The sequence below is a fragment of the Dermacentor variabilis genome, chromosome 3, assembly GCF_050947875.1.
Source record: "Dermacentor variabilis isolate Ectoservices chromosome 3, ASM5094787v1, whole genome shotgun sequence".
In the NCBI taxonomy this organism is placed as follows: domain Eukaryota; kingdom Metazoa; phylum Arthropoda; class Arachnida; order Ixodida; family Ixodidae; genus Dermacentor; species Dermacentor variabilis.
This window is the reverse complement of record NC_134570.1, coordinates 217,606,346-217,621,498: the sequence shown is the minus strand read 5'-3', so window position 1 is coordinate 217,621,498 and position 15,153 is coordinate 217,606,346. Positions and strand designations below refer to the sequence as shown.

The following is a 15,153-nucleotide window of genomic DNA, read 5'->3' as shown; positions in this document are numbered from 1 at the left end:
TTGTGGCATTGTGCAACCAAGGGCTCGTGTCATGTCGAAGCTCGGATAAAAAAGATGCTGGGTGCTCAGCATAGAAGAAAAATTAGACATTGTTTGTGCTATCGAACGTGACATGAAGAAGTCGGCGCTCGCACACGACAGGGATCTGCTGTTGACTACAATGTGTGGCATTTGGAATGCGAAGAAGTTGCTCGGCAGCGCTGCTGCGACCGCGAAGAGATGTCGGCTATGAGGTTAGACTTTTCGCCGTCGTTGCCTCTGTTGTTTGACACCGTTGGGTCGACTAGTGACATCACGGGCGATTCAGGTCCGACAGTGGCAGAAGCTGCGCGTTATGTCAGCCTCATGAATGCAATCGTCGCGACGAGAACAGCACCCCGCAATGAAAAAGGTGCCCCGCGACTTCTGCAGTGCTACTGCGCGCGTGCACGGAGAATACGTAACGCTAACGAGGAATCTGCCATGCAAGTGTTTGCCGAGAAGAGGGGACGGGCTGAAAAGCTGGCTCGCAGATTCCGTAAGTTTGAGGTCGCTGTCACCACTGTCGTCGCTGTCATCGCTGCTAGGCTGCTGCGGCATCAAACAAAATTAACACTTTTGTTGCGTGAAGTGAATAAATACTGCATGTTTTTCCCTCTTTCATCGCGCTCTCTCCAAGTTCCGTTTTTGACAGGTCAGTGGGCGATCTCAGGCTATTTCTGTTAAGCAGTACTACCGTTTCGTACATATTTTTTCCGAGTTCCGGCCAACTACGGTTTAACGAGGTTTCACTGTACTGTTGGAGAGTGAGGCTCTATCGGAGCAAGTGGCCATATTTTGATGACATTTCATTAAGCCATGTCAGAGGGCAGTGGCCGGTTTTAAAGATGAATCTCTCTCCGTACAAGTAACACCACAACTTCTGGGCTGCCCAAACCAAACAGGCACATTCCTTCCCTCAAGTGCTATAGGCTTCCTCTCTCAGAGTTAGTTTACGGCTGGCTTAGAAAATAGGATATTCCTCATTATCATCGACGACCTGGCTAAGTGCCACACCCATTCCTCTGTCGCTTGTGGCGTAATAAACTATGAATTATTTGGTATAGTCTAGTGTACAAAGCACAGGATGAGGACTTGCGATTTAGGAGTAATTCGTAATGTAATGCTGACAGTACCCAACAAGTCCCAAGAGTGAACGAATGTCTGTTCTCATGGGCGGCTGTGAAAAATATCCAATTATAGCTGTTTTCAACTCGGCAGGCCGTGTCGTGCCCTGGCCGACAACATGGCCCAGATAAGTAACCTGCGAGCAGCCAAATCTACATTTTTCCGCCTTCATCATTAAGCCTGCTTCCCTTAACTACAAGCACACCTGCTTGAGGTGCGATTATGTGATGTTTCCAGCTGTAAGAAAAAATTTTGACATCAAGATATGACAATGCGAACTACTGCAAGTCTTTCAGTACAATATCCACCAACTTAGAGACGCTAAACGGCGTGTCCTTCAGCCCGAATTAAGAACGAGGGAAAAAAGTGCCTACAGGTGAGGTAAATGCGGCATAGCGGCTGCCCCTTTCTGAAAGGGAAACTTGCCAATGTCCCCACATGAGATCTAGAGTCGAAATGTATTTAGCAGCGCTGACTCATTCGATTGATTTCACAATGTTGGGTATCGGGTACAACTGATCCCTGGTGATGGCATTTAACTTCATGTAGTCAACATACAGATGAGGGTCCTTATTAGGGGCTTCCACAAGCATTAGCGGTGAGGTGTAGTCACTCTCAGCAGGCTCGATAACTCTGAACTCTAGCATGCATTGTATCTCTGCCTCCATAATTTCTCTCTGTCGTGGAAACACCCAGGCTTTGATCTTACAGGTTCGGCTGATGTCAGCTCTATTTCATTTGTTGTTAGTTCGGTTCTATTTGGCCGATTGCTGAATCGATCAAGATATTCCCTAGCAGCCCCTTCAGGTCATCCAGCTGCTCAGGTTTAAGGGCGTCCATGCTTACAAAGTGTTCTACAACTTCTTCCAGGCTGATTTCAGAGTTGGAAGTCATCTTACACTCATTAAACTCAGTATATATGTCCTCTGGCTCTTTGATGGTAAAGTTAATGACTCCGCTCTGTTTCACGTATGCAGACCACTTTTAACAGCAGAAACTAGAGAAGCCGAAGGTTTTCTGATCCTCAAGGAATGAACATTACTACAAAGCAGAAGAGGACTGCATGCAAAAAAAAAAAAAAAAGAGAGACGACTTCCTTCCTACAGCCTTGTGAGACAACTGTTCCTTAATGAACAAACGAGTTAGGAATAACACAGACTGCAGAAGATATGCATGGATCCCACCGTTTGATATGAGACACGCACTTGAGCATGTTTATTATACAACATTCCCATTTGAAAGTGCTGCCCTGAGGCATTTCTGACACCTTAGCACAAGTCTGCAAAAAGTTTCGGATCCTTCATCCTCATCAACTTGTGAAGGAAACCATACGAACCCATGTAATCTGACAGTGACAGCAGTCAAAGCCATTCCACGAGGAAATGCCCCTGCTGCTCTATGACAGAGTAATAAAGGCACCTCCATTCCTTGTCAGCAGTGTTGACTTTGCGGGACGGACCTCCCTACATTGAAAATGAAGGACAGCAGCAAACGTACATCTCGCTATTTACATGCTCCATCACAAGAGCTGTCTAACTCGAGTTAGTAAGGAACACGACTTAAAGAAGCTTTTTATTTGTTTTACAAAAGTTTGTGCCACGTCGAGGGCTTTGTCAAAATATCTACAATGACAATGCTTGAAATTTTGTTACATCATTCGAAGAGCTTCGGAAACTTCAGAGAGCGGGCATGGAAGCACAAGCAGGATGCCGTATCTTCCTATTTGTGCAGTTTCTGGCCATTTTCACGAGCTGCAGCCGGAATCCTGCAGCCTCTGTCAGTGTCTTCAACAGCACTTCTTCGACGAATGCATTTTCCGGGTGCGCCAACAAGACGCAGTCACACTCGCCAATCATCGAACATCCTGGCTATGCCACTTGGAGCGCGCCTGATAGTTTTCCCGAATACTACCAAAACCGCCACCTAGACACAATGACATCCACACTGCTGATATCGCCAAGCATAAAAGCCGACTTCACCCATGTCGTCACCAGTGGGCATGGAAGCACAAGCAGGATGAAAGCCTCATGCTGTATCTTCCTATTTGTGCAGGCTGGTCGTTTTTCTATGCTGCCTACCAAATGCTTGAGGTCTGAAGACAGCTTTATAATTGTGCTTCCATGCTCAGAAGCAGTGTTTGATCCTTTTTGCAATTTACTCTTGTTGATGAGTGGCGACATAGAGTAAAACCCTGGTCCCGATGAAAAGGCTATGGCCGAACTGCTTAAAACTGTAAAAGAAACAAACACTCGTTGTATTCACACAGAAACAAACCAATTGTATGTCACAGGCGATAGAAGAGCCTAAATGTTCACAGCAGTCTATCACAGCCAGCATCAATGATATTAATGACCACCTGCAAGCTCTAGAATGTCAGACTGTTGGCTTTGAGACTTTACATCAAGAAATGAGTGACACGTGTCAAAATGTAAAATGTGTACAGCAAGAGACCGTAACGCTTCGCGGGCAGCTCGACGACGCGGAAGACAGATCATGGCGAGGAAATCTCATATTCTTTGGGATATCCAATAGCCTGCCTGAGAATGCGCGTCAGTGTAAAGAAATAGTCATCTCCATCGCCTCAGACAAACTGGATGTACATCTACCACTAGATAGCGTAGAACGTGCACATAGAATCGGTAAATTTGTCAGCAGAAAAACCAGGCCTCTAGTAGTGAAGTTTGCCACTTTTGAGACAAAAGAGCTGGTGTTTTCCAAATGGTCTGCTTTCGAGGGAACTAGTATCAGTGTAAGTGAAGACTTTTGCGCTGCAACACATCATGCCCGGAAGAGACCTCTGGGATTTGCCAGAGGCTTAAACACTAACTTCAAGTTAGGCTGCAAGAGATTATTTTTGGAGGGAAAGGGCTACATGTTCAATACTGACAAAAATTCTGTTATCGAAGTGACTACTGACAGACAACCGGCCAGTGCTGTCACCAAGTCCCCAGGAGCAACCTGTTCGGAAATTGTCTGTGCAGGAAAAAAGTAGGCACATGCGAGGGGTGGAGGCTCATCAACAAGAGCATCCATAATTTTTACTAACATTCGGAGTGTTTTTCCTAAAAGGGATAGTTTGAACAGTCTAATTAACAATGCTGGAGCTGATATTGTTGTACTAAAGGAAACCTGGCTCTCTGACAAAATCAAGACTGCAACCAAAACTGTACTGTATAGCATCTAGACCATCCGTGCGGATAGGATAGGCGGTGGTGTTTTAATTGCTATTAACTATAGTTTCGAATCGTTCCTTTTGAGTGTCTGTTATCGTCCACCTAATCCCGACTGTGATTTTGTGGTAAAAATTCATGACACCTTAAACGAAATATCTGTTCGATTCCCTAGTTCCCCCGTGTTTCTCTTAGGAGACATTAATTTCCATACTATTGACTGGTCACGTTCCTGCCCCTTTTCTAACCTGGCATCTGCAGAGGCTGCAGATTTTCTGAGTGTTTGCTCAGATTTTAACCTTTCGCAGCTAGTTATCAAACCAACACATGTGACATCTACTACATGTTCCTTGCCTTGACCTTACTCAAACCAATCATCCTGATAACACTTCACCAGTAACCGACGTGCCTGGCCTAAGCGACCATTATACCTTACACTTTGCTATTTCTATATCCTTCTACAAAAGTAAAAAAGCACACTAAGTATATCAGAGGCTACAAAAAGGCTAACTTTAACGCTATCAACTCTGAGCTATTGGTCTTCCTTGACTGCTTCCTTGTGACACATGTTGACTTATCAGTTAAAGAAATGCGGTTGTCTTTCAAAACTACAGGAATGCATCTCATCAGCAAATATATTCCACTTCGAGCAATTAATCTATCTTCTAACAGCCCTTGGTACAATAACCATCTGAAACGATTGTCCAATAAAAAAGCTGACTTTTCTGTTCCGTCAAAAGATCATTAAATGCTGATAGATGGTCAGCATGCCAAAGCCTATACAAGCGTATTAAACATGTCTGTTGTGTCGGCAGCGGCAGGCAAGCGGGGGGCCCGACCGGCGAACGCGCGGCTAGCGCCGGCGCAGTGAAGGAGACACGGAGCTAACTGCTCCCGATGAAAACCGGAACGAAGACTCAGCCGACCCGCGGCCGTTTATTACTAATAAAGGCTTCACACGCCAGATGACACCTCCAGATTGGCCCAAGCTCGTCACATGACAGAAGGGGGGTGCGCCATCTAGCTAAACAACTATAAAACATACATGTACGATAACACAGAGATCTGACAGGGGGCGACACTATACTACAACATCCAAATTTAATTTCTTTAACTCGACCCTACCATCTCTGGTAAAAAACTAACATAAAACGCTTCTGGAACATTATTAAATGTACCAAAGATAACAGTATAAGCCTCGTAAATGATTCAGGGGCTCAAGTTCCGAATAATCGCTGCGCTTCTCTACATAACATCCCATTTTCCCAATCATTCAGCACAGCAAATATCAGTGACTATCCACCTTTGCCGTCCGCAAACTTTCTAGCGATGGATCCCATTACCCTTGACCCAGCAGGCATCCGTGCCAGAAGATAAAGCGGTCATCGTCGTGTGGCATGGATGGCATCAATTCCAAGTTCCTCCAGTGCACTGCCAGAATACAACTCCGTCATAAAACTTGGCCTTATTTTTATTCGATCACTTGATGACAGTGCCATATCCATTGACTGGAAAACCACAGGCAGACGCTGAAGCAAAAACTGCTTTAGATAATGCTTGTGAAGTACGCATTCCGTTCTCACGAACAGACACAAACGCCCTACTTCGTCGCGTAAACCACAACTCTACGTTGGAACACTGGGCCCAACCTGATCGACGACACAAGCGATTACACAAATGGGACCAAGAAATGCGATTTCGTATGCCTCAAAAGTTCAATAGAAACCACACGAGCATGGTGCACCGGATTCGCCTTGGTGTCGCATTCACCAACCGTTATAGAAACATGATAGGTGCCAGTGATACTAGCCCAAACTGTGAATGCTGTGAGGTGCCAGAAACACTTGAACATATATTTTGCGTGTGTCCCGCGTACGCGCAAGAACGACAGCAACTTGTCTCTTCCATAGCAAACATCCATGAGAGACCGCTATCGGACGAGTTTCTTTTAGGTCCTTGGCCTAATGCAACCAGCGCAGCCCTGGTCACAAGAGCCGCTGTAGCTTTTCTCCAAGCCACTGGGCTGGACGCACGCCTTTAGAGATACCACAACTCTGTGAATTTGTATATACGCATCTCTTCCTTATACCATCATCATTCATCAGCCCTTTCCCTCCCCGTCCCTTTTCCCCAGAGTAGAGTAGCAGGCCAGAGCAAGTTATAGCTCAGGCCGACCTCTCTGCCTTTCTGTAAATAAATTTCTCTCTCTCCCAGTAAGGTGATCCCACTTTTTAAATAGGAGGACCCACATAACCTACTGAATTGCAGACATATTTCGTTAACCTCGGTACCTTGCAAAATCTTTGAACATATATTTTTCACTCACGTTGCAAATTTTCTTGAATGAAATAATTTTTTTAGCTCTTATCAACACGGGTTCAGAAAATCATATTCTTGTGAAACACAACTATTAACACTTACTAATATTTGCATGGGTTTTTGGACTCGGATTTTGCGATGGGCTGTACCTTTTTACATTTTTCTAAAGCTCTTGATACACCAGCTACTTATCTATAAGCTGCGCCTTCTAAATATTGACCCTTTAATATTCAAATAAATTTGTACCTTTCCTTCTAGTCGCACTCAATATGTAACTATTAATGACAATGACTCAACAGAGGTACAAATGGAATTGGGTACACCTCAAGGCTGTGTGTTGGCGCCTTCACTTTCCCTCATTTATATATTAATGACCTGCCTAATCAAATCACCAGTTCTGTTTGTTTATTTGCCGACGATTGCATAGTTTACCGGAAGATAACTAATGATTCTGACATGATTACGCTACAATCAGATTTAGATAACGTAACAACCTGGTGCTCTCGCTGGCACATAAATCTTAACGCCTCAAAATGTAAATTCACGAGAATTTCGCGTAACCCAAGTAACTTCTCCTAATTAATACGTAAACAACGTCTCACTCGAATCAGTATCATGTTATAAGTACTTCGGAGTGCACACTACAAATAACCTCTCATGCAAGCGACATATTGAACATATTACATCCAAAGCTGATCGCATGCTGGGTTACCTGAAGCGCAATTTCCAGCCGGCACCTCATTCTCTAAAGAAATAGCTATATGTTACCTACATTCGACCTAATTTAGAATACGCATAAGCAATATGGGACCCTCATCAATTAACACTAACCAACACCTTAGAAGCTGTACAGAATCGTTCCTTTCGTTTTATTCTTAACAATTACCAGCGCACAGCAAGCGTAACTAGCATGAAATTTGCCCTCAATATATATCCCCTCACTAAACGCAGAAAAATCGCTCGCCTTTGTTCCGTAAACTATACCATTCAATTCCCATGCTCAAATCACGCTACATCGAACCAGCCTCTTTTACTTCTGCATGCTTGGACCATCGTCATAAAGTGAACATCCTATCCCACAGGATGTCTACCTATGGTAACTCGTTTCATCCAAAAACATGCCAGGAATGGAATCACCTACCGGATCCACTAGTCTGTATTACTAACACCGACGACTTCCGTAAGGCACTTACTAACATTATCTAGTATATCTTGACTTTAATATATTTACATGTGTAGAGTAGCTCTGTTTTCTTCTGATCAGTAGTGTTCATAAATTATTTCCATTGTACTGCCTACCTAATTTACAAACAGTATACTTTGTATTATGATTTATCTCTATCAATATGTGCTTATCTTCTCACTCTAACTTTCATTATGTATACCACGCATTTATATTTTGTCTGTATTACTCGTCTGTATAATATTGCGTCTGTATTTTTATTATATGCTTATGTGTCGCTCTAACTTGCATTATTTTCAACATTGGACTACGCACTGTTATCTAATTATTGTGTTTTCTTTTTTGTATAGTTATCTGTATCTATTAGCCCCTCCCCTCTGTAATGCTTCATGTAAGCCCTGAGGGTACAATAAATAAATAAATAAATAAATAAATAACCTCCGGGCGACAATACAGCATCCCGATGTCCTCGCCGCTCGCTCTACTTCTTACTGTTACGAAAGATGTTTATTTACAGGGTGGAACCAGGTTCAAGAGGAAGCCATAAGCCAGGCCCAGCTGGCGCAGAGTACCCCAAGATCACGTGCGCCCACTCTACTACTACTTCCTCTGCCTCAGTCGCGCAGTGCTGCGACATTTTTCTCGGAGGCAGACGAAACTTGCTGAGCGAGTTGCAGGGACCTGTGATGCTTGAGTCTGGCCACGTGAACAACTGGAGTCGCACGTGAGCACCGATTACTTGCAGTGACTTTGGCGACGACATAGCTCACATCGCTCAAGCGACTGAGTATAACGAATGGTCCCATGTAAGTGGCGAGAAACCTCTGGTACAATCCCTTTTTGCGAACATGTGTCCACAACGAAACATAGTCACTGGGAGTAAAGCTGACGGGGATATGCAGTGCATCATAGCGAATCTTGCTGTTGCCTTGCGAGGACAATGTCCTAAAATGCCCCAGTCGACGTGCTTCTTCAGCACGACACAGAGTTTGGGCGATGGAAGGATCTTCTTGACATGGTAAAGGTAGAACAGTGTCCAGAAATCTCTGGGGAGCACGTGTGTACAGCGAAAAAAAATGGCGCATATCCAGTAACTTCGTACTTGGCACTAATGTACGCGTACAGTGCGAAAGGTAACACGTCGTCCCAATTTTTGTGGTCAGCAGCGACATACATTGATAACATGTTGGTAGGGTTCAATTCGTCCGCTCCGTGAGGCCATTGGTCTAAGGGTGGTAAGGGGTGGAATGAGGATATGTAAAACCACAAAGCCGTAAAAGTTCTTCAACAACGTCGGCGGTGAATTGCCGTCCACGATCACTGATGACAACCCGGGGAGCACCGTGACGGAGTATGACTTGATGCAACAAAAATGAGGAGACATCTTTTGCAATGGCAGATGGAAGTGCCGCCGTTTCCGTGTAGCGAGTAAGATAATCTACGCATACTATATAATCCATTGGTAGCCAGCTGACGTCTTTGGGAGCGGGCCGAGCAAGTCGATGCCGACTTTTTCAAAGGGTAACGTCAGTGGCCTAACTGGTTGCGAATAGCCTGCTGGAGCCGTCATCGTTTGCTTCTGGCACTGGCAAACAGTACAGCTGGCGACATACTGCTTCGCTGTTTTCCTGAGCTTGGGCCAGAAAAATCTCCGTCAAGTCGGTGTAGTGTGCGTGCAAAGCCAAGGTGCCCGGACGTGATATTGTCATGCATAGAACGAAGGACAGCAGGGCACAGGTTTTCGGGCACAACTAGAAGCAATGGAGGACATCAGCCGAGTAATTTTTTTTTGTACAGCAAACCATTACGAAAAGCAAACGGTGTTGTTCCTACTGGCTCATGTGCAGCTGCCCATAGGGATTCCAAGGTAGGGTCGCAACGTTGCTCGCTCTCAAAGGAACTCAGGTCAGGAAAGTTGGAAACTAGGTAGTCATCGAAGTCATCATTGTCAGCTTTAGTGTGGGGTGAAGGGATACGGGATAGGCAATCAACATCCGTGTGACAGCATCCACTCTTTTAGTTAATGGAAAAGCTGTATTCTGAGGCGCAAAGCCCAGCGGGCTAACTGGCCAGACGGGTCACGAAGCGCAACGAGCCAACAGAGTGAATGATGGTCAGTCACTATCGTGAATATGCGGCCGTGTAGATACGGACGGAACTTCTGAATGGCGAAGACAACTGCTAGGCACTCGAGTTCAGTAACGGTGTAGTATTTCTCCACTTTTGCAAGTGTTCGACTAGGGTAGACAATGACATGCTGCTGGCCATCGCAGAGCTGAACAAGCACAGCGCCAACACCCGTATCGCTGGCGTCAGTATGCAGCTCAGTTGACACCGCTGGATCAAAATGCCACAGAACTGGTACAGAAGTCAACAAAAATTTCAGCTGTTGGAACGCCGACTCGCAGTCAGCAGTCCACAAGTATGGGGTGTCTTTGTGTAGGAGAGACGTGAGGGGAGAGGCAAGTTGTGCGAAATTCTTGATGAAGCGCCAGAAATATGAGCAAGGGCCCAAAAAGCTTCGCAGATCTTTTACCGTGTGTGGCTGTTTGAAGTTGCGAACCGCTGCTATCTTTTCAGGGTAATTGTTGACCAGAAAGACTAGTACGAGGGCTTGACGCTCATCGAAATGACATTTCTTCGAGTTTAAAATAAGGCCAGCTTGCTGGATACAGTCAAGAACAACTGACAGGCACTGATTGTGTTCGTGAAATGTCTGGCTGCAGATAATGACATCGTCTAATAGCACATGCAAATTTTCCATTTGAGTCCGCGGAGCATGGTATCCATAAATAGCTTGAATGTTGCTGGAGCATTGCATAAGCCAAAGGGCATGATGTTGAACTCAAAGAGACCGTCAGGTGTCATGAAGGCTGTCTTCTCCTTGTCTGAGGGGTGCATGGGAATTTGCCAATATCCTGACCGTAAATGAACAGAAGAGAAATACGACGCGGAGTGGAGGCAGTTGACGGCATCGTCTATTCGTGGTAGGGGGTACGCATCTTTCTTTGTGACGGTGTTTAGGTGGCGATAGTCCACACAGAATCTCCATGAGTTGTCTTTCTTCTTGACTAGAATCACAGGAGCAGCCCATGGGCTACATGATTCCTGGATCACTTCTTTCGGTAACATTTCTTCGATCTGCTCGGCGATGACTTTTCTCTCTGAAGGTGAAACGCGATAAGGTTTCTGACGAATTGGCATCGGTTGCCCTGTATGGATGCAATGTTGCATACGAGACGGCGGTGGTGTATGGGACGCTCGTTGGCCTTGAGCAAAATCAAACACTGTGGCATAGCGAGCGAGCACTCCTTGAAGCAGACACTGCTCCCTAGAAGACAGCGACTTGTTAATCATGCACTTAAAGTCAGCAGAGTTATCATTGCTGGAATCGGGGTTGGATTTTTTTCCTGGCAGTTGACATTTCGACCGTTCCGACGCTGACAATGGCTTGTTCATCAAAACTTGCCAGTTTGTGTCCTAGCGGCAATGTTATGGATTGGGTTGAAACATTCACCGTCCACAAACGAGTACAACCATCAGTGGTGACAACGAGGGAGCGAGGGACTATCACATTTTTCTTGAATGCATTGTTATAATCGGGCTCGGCTAAACCACAACAAGAAGCTGTACGAGGGCTAGAATTATTGACAGGGACAAACACTGCATTCTGATGGGGCAAACACACATCTTGCAACATGGAGAAAATGTCGGTGGCATCATTGGTGTTATCTGTCATTAAAGGTCGCACGTCGCGGTAAAGAGAAATCACGCCACTTCCACAATTTAAGGTTGCCCCCCACTCATGCAAAAAATCAATTCCTAAAATAATGTCATGCGTTGTACGTGCAAGCACAGTAAATTCACTTCAAAATGTCTGGTCCCCATCATATTCGAAACAGAACAGACCCCAAGTGGACGTAACATTTCCCTGCCAACTCCGCGAAAGGTAGCGTTCCGATCTCAAGAAAACAACTTTTTGTTCAAGGCAATTTTTGAAGGACAGGCTCATAACAGAAACTGCCGCCCCAGTATCAACTAAAGCAAAAGCACTCACATTGTTAACTAAAACATACACTTTGTTTTCAAACAATCTTGCACAAGGGGGTCTTAATGAAGATGAATATATTGCAGCCTCACCGCCGTCGGTCGCACCAGCTAGTTTCCCAGCGCCTACGGTGACAATCAGCGATGACGAGGTGATGGAGAGCGCCGTTGTCATGTCGGTGGTGGTGTGAGGCTGCGCTTGGAAACGGGGGAGTCACTGCGGTTTGCGTGTCCCTACTGCAGCCGTTGTAAAGAACCGGGATACAGCCAAGGCTTGTCAGCGGGCAGGCGGGGTGTATAGGAACTAAACCATGGAGCATGCTGGTGATGGCGGTGGCAATACCTAGCAATGTGTCCAGACACATTGCAGCTGTAGCAAATGCGGGAGTTGCGGCTGGTCGCGGGTGACATCGGTGACATGGGTGTCATGGGTAGAAATGAACTCTCAGGCTGGTTGTAGGAGGAAAGAGCCCACGGAACAAATCGTTGTGGTGCATCTTGGCGGCATCCTAGACTTGTCGGTTGTGGTGGAAAGTTGCTGCTCTCCGGACGATCAGCATAGGTCCTGCTAAAGCCCCTCCATACACGTTTCCGCCGACCAGGTTAAGTACCGCCAACCTGCCCTCCTCCTTCACGCACCTCTCTCACTCACCCCCTTAGCTTCCGGCGTCAAGCGGAACTTACGTAGCTGCAGCTTTCTGTTCCGGGTGGAAGTGACACTTTGTTTTTTAGCGTTGTTTACTTTCGCGCCGCTGGAGAGGCTTCGGTTGAAACTCTGAATGCGATTCCATCCGAGAACCACCGCCTACTGTAACCAGCGATCTGCTCGTGTTCGCTGCTTCGCGTCAACCTGCGACGGCTTGTGGCACGAGCGACAACGTACAGTGGAATGTAGTGCCTGGGCGCTCGGAGACCACTGCCGTTTTTCGTGCGTTTGGACAACAGCGACCGCGAACTACTACTTCAGCGGAATACAACTTGTCCCCTTTGCATTCTCCTTATGGTGACTGCCACAGCTCCGCTAAGCACGCGCGGGCGTCTCACCATCGTCCAACAGCAGTCAAAGCGGAAATTCCCGCAGCGCAACTCCAGGAAGCGGAAACGCCGGAACCGGAAATGGCGGAACCGGAAATACCGGAACCGGATTTGGTGTGAGGGGAAATGCGGCGCACAACAAAGGTTGTCGCTACTTAAGAAAGCGGAGGTGGCGCGTAGATGCAGGGGCTTTAGGTCCTGCGAGGCTCACGGTAACTCTGACGTACCCAGGTGACCGGCGGCACACGAAAACGATTGTCAAATGCACACTAATGGCACACATGAGCATCGCCAACAACTTTAAGGCGTTCAAGCTCTTCTTTAAGCACTTACCGAATCACTGAGGAGATGTCGTCGTGGGTTGGGACGGACACACTTGCAATAGTAGTGACATCGTCCAAGCGTCCAAACTTTGGTCCAATCCTTCTCATTTTCAGCGCTTCAAACGCCCAGCAGTGTTTCTTCAGATCCAACGGAGTACTAAGACCTTCCTTCATCATAAGAAAATTATAAACATCTTAAGCAATTCCTTTAAGCAGATGTCCTACTTTGTCTTCGTCTGTCATGGTGGCGCTGACAATTCCGCATAATTTCAAAACAGCCTCTATGTACGTTGTACAAGTTTTGGAAGGGAACTGAGCTCGTAGGGAAAGAGTCTGCTCACCCTTCTTTTTCTTAGAGATCGGGTCCCCGAAGCACTTGGTGAATTCTTTCACAAAATTATTCCAGCTTGTCAGAACGTTCTCGTGGTTTTCGAACCAGAGGAGCGCGGTCCCAGTGAGAAAAAAAACCATGTTATCGAGCTGCTTCGTAGTGCTCCAGTAGTCGTGGCGACTCACGCTGTTGTAGTGTTTAAGCCAGTCGTCGACGTCTTCGTTTGCCTTCCCCGAAAAGGTGGGTGGCTCTTGCAGCGGTGTCCAGTAGCCAGCCTGACCTGCGTGATTGCTGTCTGGTTCGCCGCAGATGGGGTTGTCATTGCCTTCTCCGAAATTGGCCATGTCCACTGCTTGTGGTCATAAGCCGGCCAGGCGTCTATTCTGTCGGACAGTTGGTAGAGCTGGGTCATCCAGGATCATCCAAGATTTGCCCCGCACATCCACCAAAGGTGTTACGAAAGATGTTTATTTACAGGGTGAAACAAGGTCCAAGAGGAAGCCACAGGCCAGGCCCAGCTGGTGCAGAGTACTTCGAGATCACACGTGCCCGCTCTACTTTTTCCTGTGCCTCAGTCGCGCAGTGCCGCAACAATACATTCAGTGGAAGTTCATCTGCCCTGATGAGCCATGGTGGGGAGGACATCATGAACAACCTGTGCACTCTATGACGACATTGTTGAAAAAGAATGCTTGGAAGATGCCTTGTTAGTCAAGCAGAGCCGATTCCTCTCCTGCCAGAAGTGGAAGCAGTAATCGATTCAGGACTATTGACCTACATCTTCAACGACATCGAAGAGCTTTATCCACTGTCCCCTGCTTGCTTCCGAATAGGAAGACACCTCACACCACTTCAACCGTTCATTGCATCGGAAACTACGGCTTCAACAAAAGATTCACTCACAGAGTTATGGCAAACATGAGAAAAATATTTAAAGGTGTTTTAGAAGAAGTGGAGAACGGAATACCAGAGCGAGCTGTAGAATGTTACTGCCAATAAAGCCAGGGGACACGAGCTTTTGAAGAAATGCGAAGTAGCACTAATTGGGAACAAAGAAACCCTGAGATAACTGTGGACTACAGCGAGAACAGAGTAGACAAGCAGCAGACGCGATGGTAAAATCCAGTCTTGCTGGCTGTGCCTGCCCTGCGGTACAGTGATCAACCGGCCCATCAAGGCATTATATCCTTTGGAAGCAGATTAGCACCATCTGTCGCCGGGGAAGAATGATGGAACTTCATCTTCGAATGCCCAAGCAATCATCACCACCACCTTTGTTCCATTTCAGGAGCCAATGCATGCCATGCAAGCAGCTGCCGAGTTCCATCAAATCTTATTCACAGCCAGAAGTGTACATCTCGTTTTGTCCCGCCCTATGGCTAGCAGGAAGGCCTCCAGAGGTCCACCACAGAAGGTATCCACGAGAAAGACGATCCGAGAATACGGCACACTTTTTTTGATGATTTGTGGAACGATATCACTTATTTTGTGGCCGATCCATTATTTCAGACTTCCTATAATTTGAAGACTTTGGTGGTCCCCATCAATTCTGTATTATCAGTCGGTGACTGTAGTAGAAAGCAGTGAAAGAAACTTTAT

The 15,153-nt window shown here is 46.3% G+C and overlaps 1 protein-coding gene and 1 long non-coding RNA gene across 4 annotated transcripts in view; one reads left to right on the top strand and one right to left on the bottom strand.

Annotated features, from left to right (window-relative positions):
- The window catches only part of LOC142576640 (general transcription factor 3C polypeptide 3-like), a 255,854-nt gene that overhangs the window by 140,404 nt on the left and 100,297 nt on the right, over positions 1-15,153 (bottom strand). The gene's annotated exons all lie outside the window — the stretch shown is intronic.
- Positions 1-15,153, top strand: part of LOC142576641 (uncharacterized) — a 149,529-nt gene that overhangs the window by 99,464 nt on the left and 34,912 nt on the right. Inside the window, exon 2 of the long non-coding RNA XR_012826904.1 lies at positions 8,336-8,542. This is a non-coding gene — a long non-coding RNA (uncharacterized LOC142576641). The remainder of the gene's footprint in view (positions 1-8,335; positions 8,543-15,153) is intronic.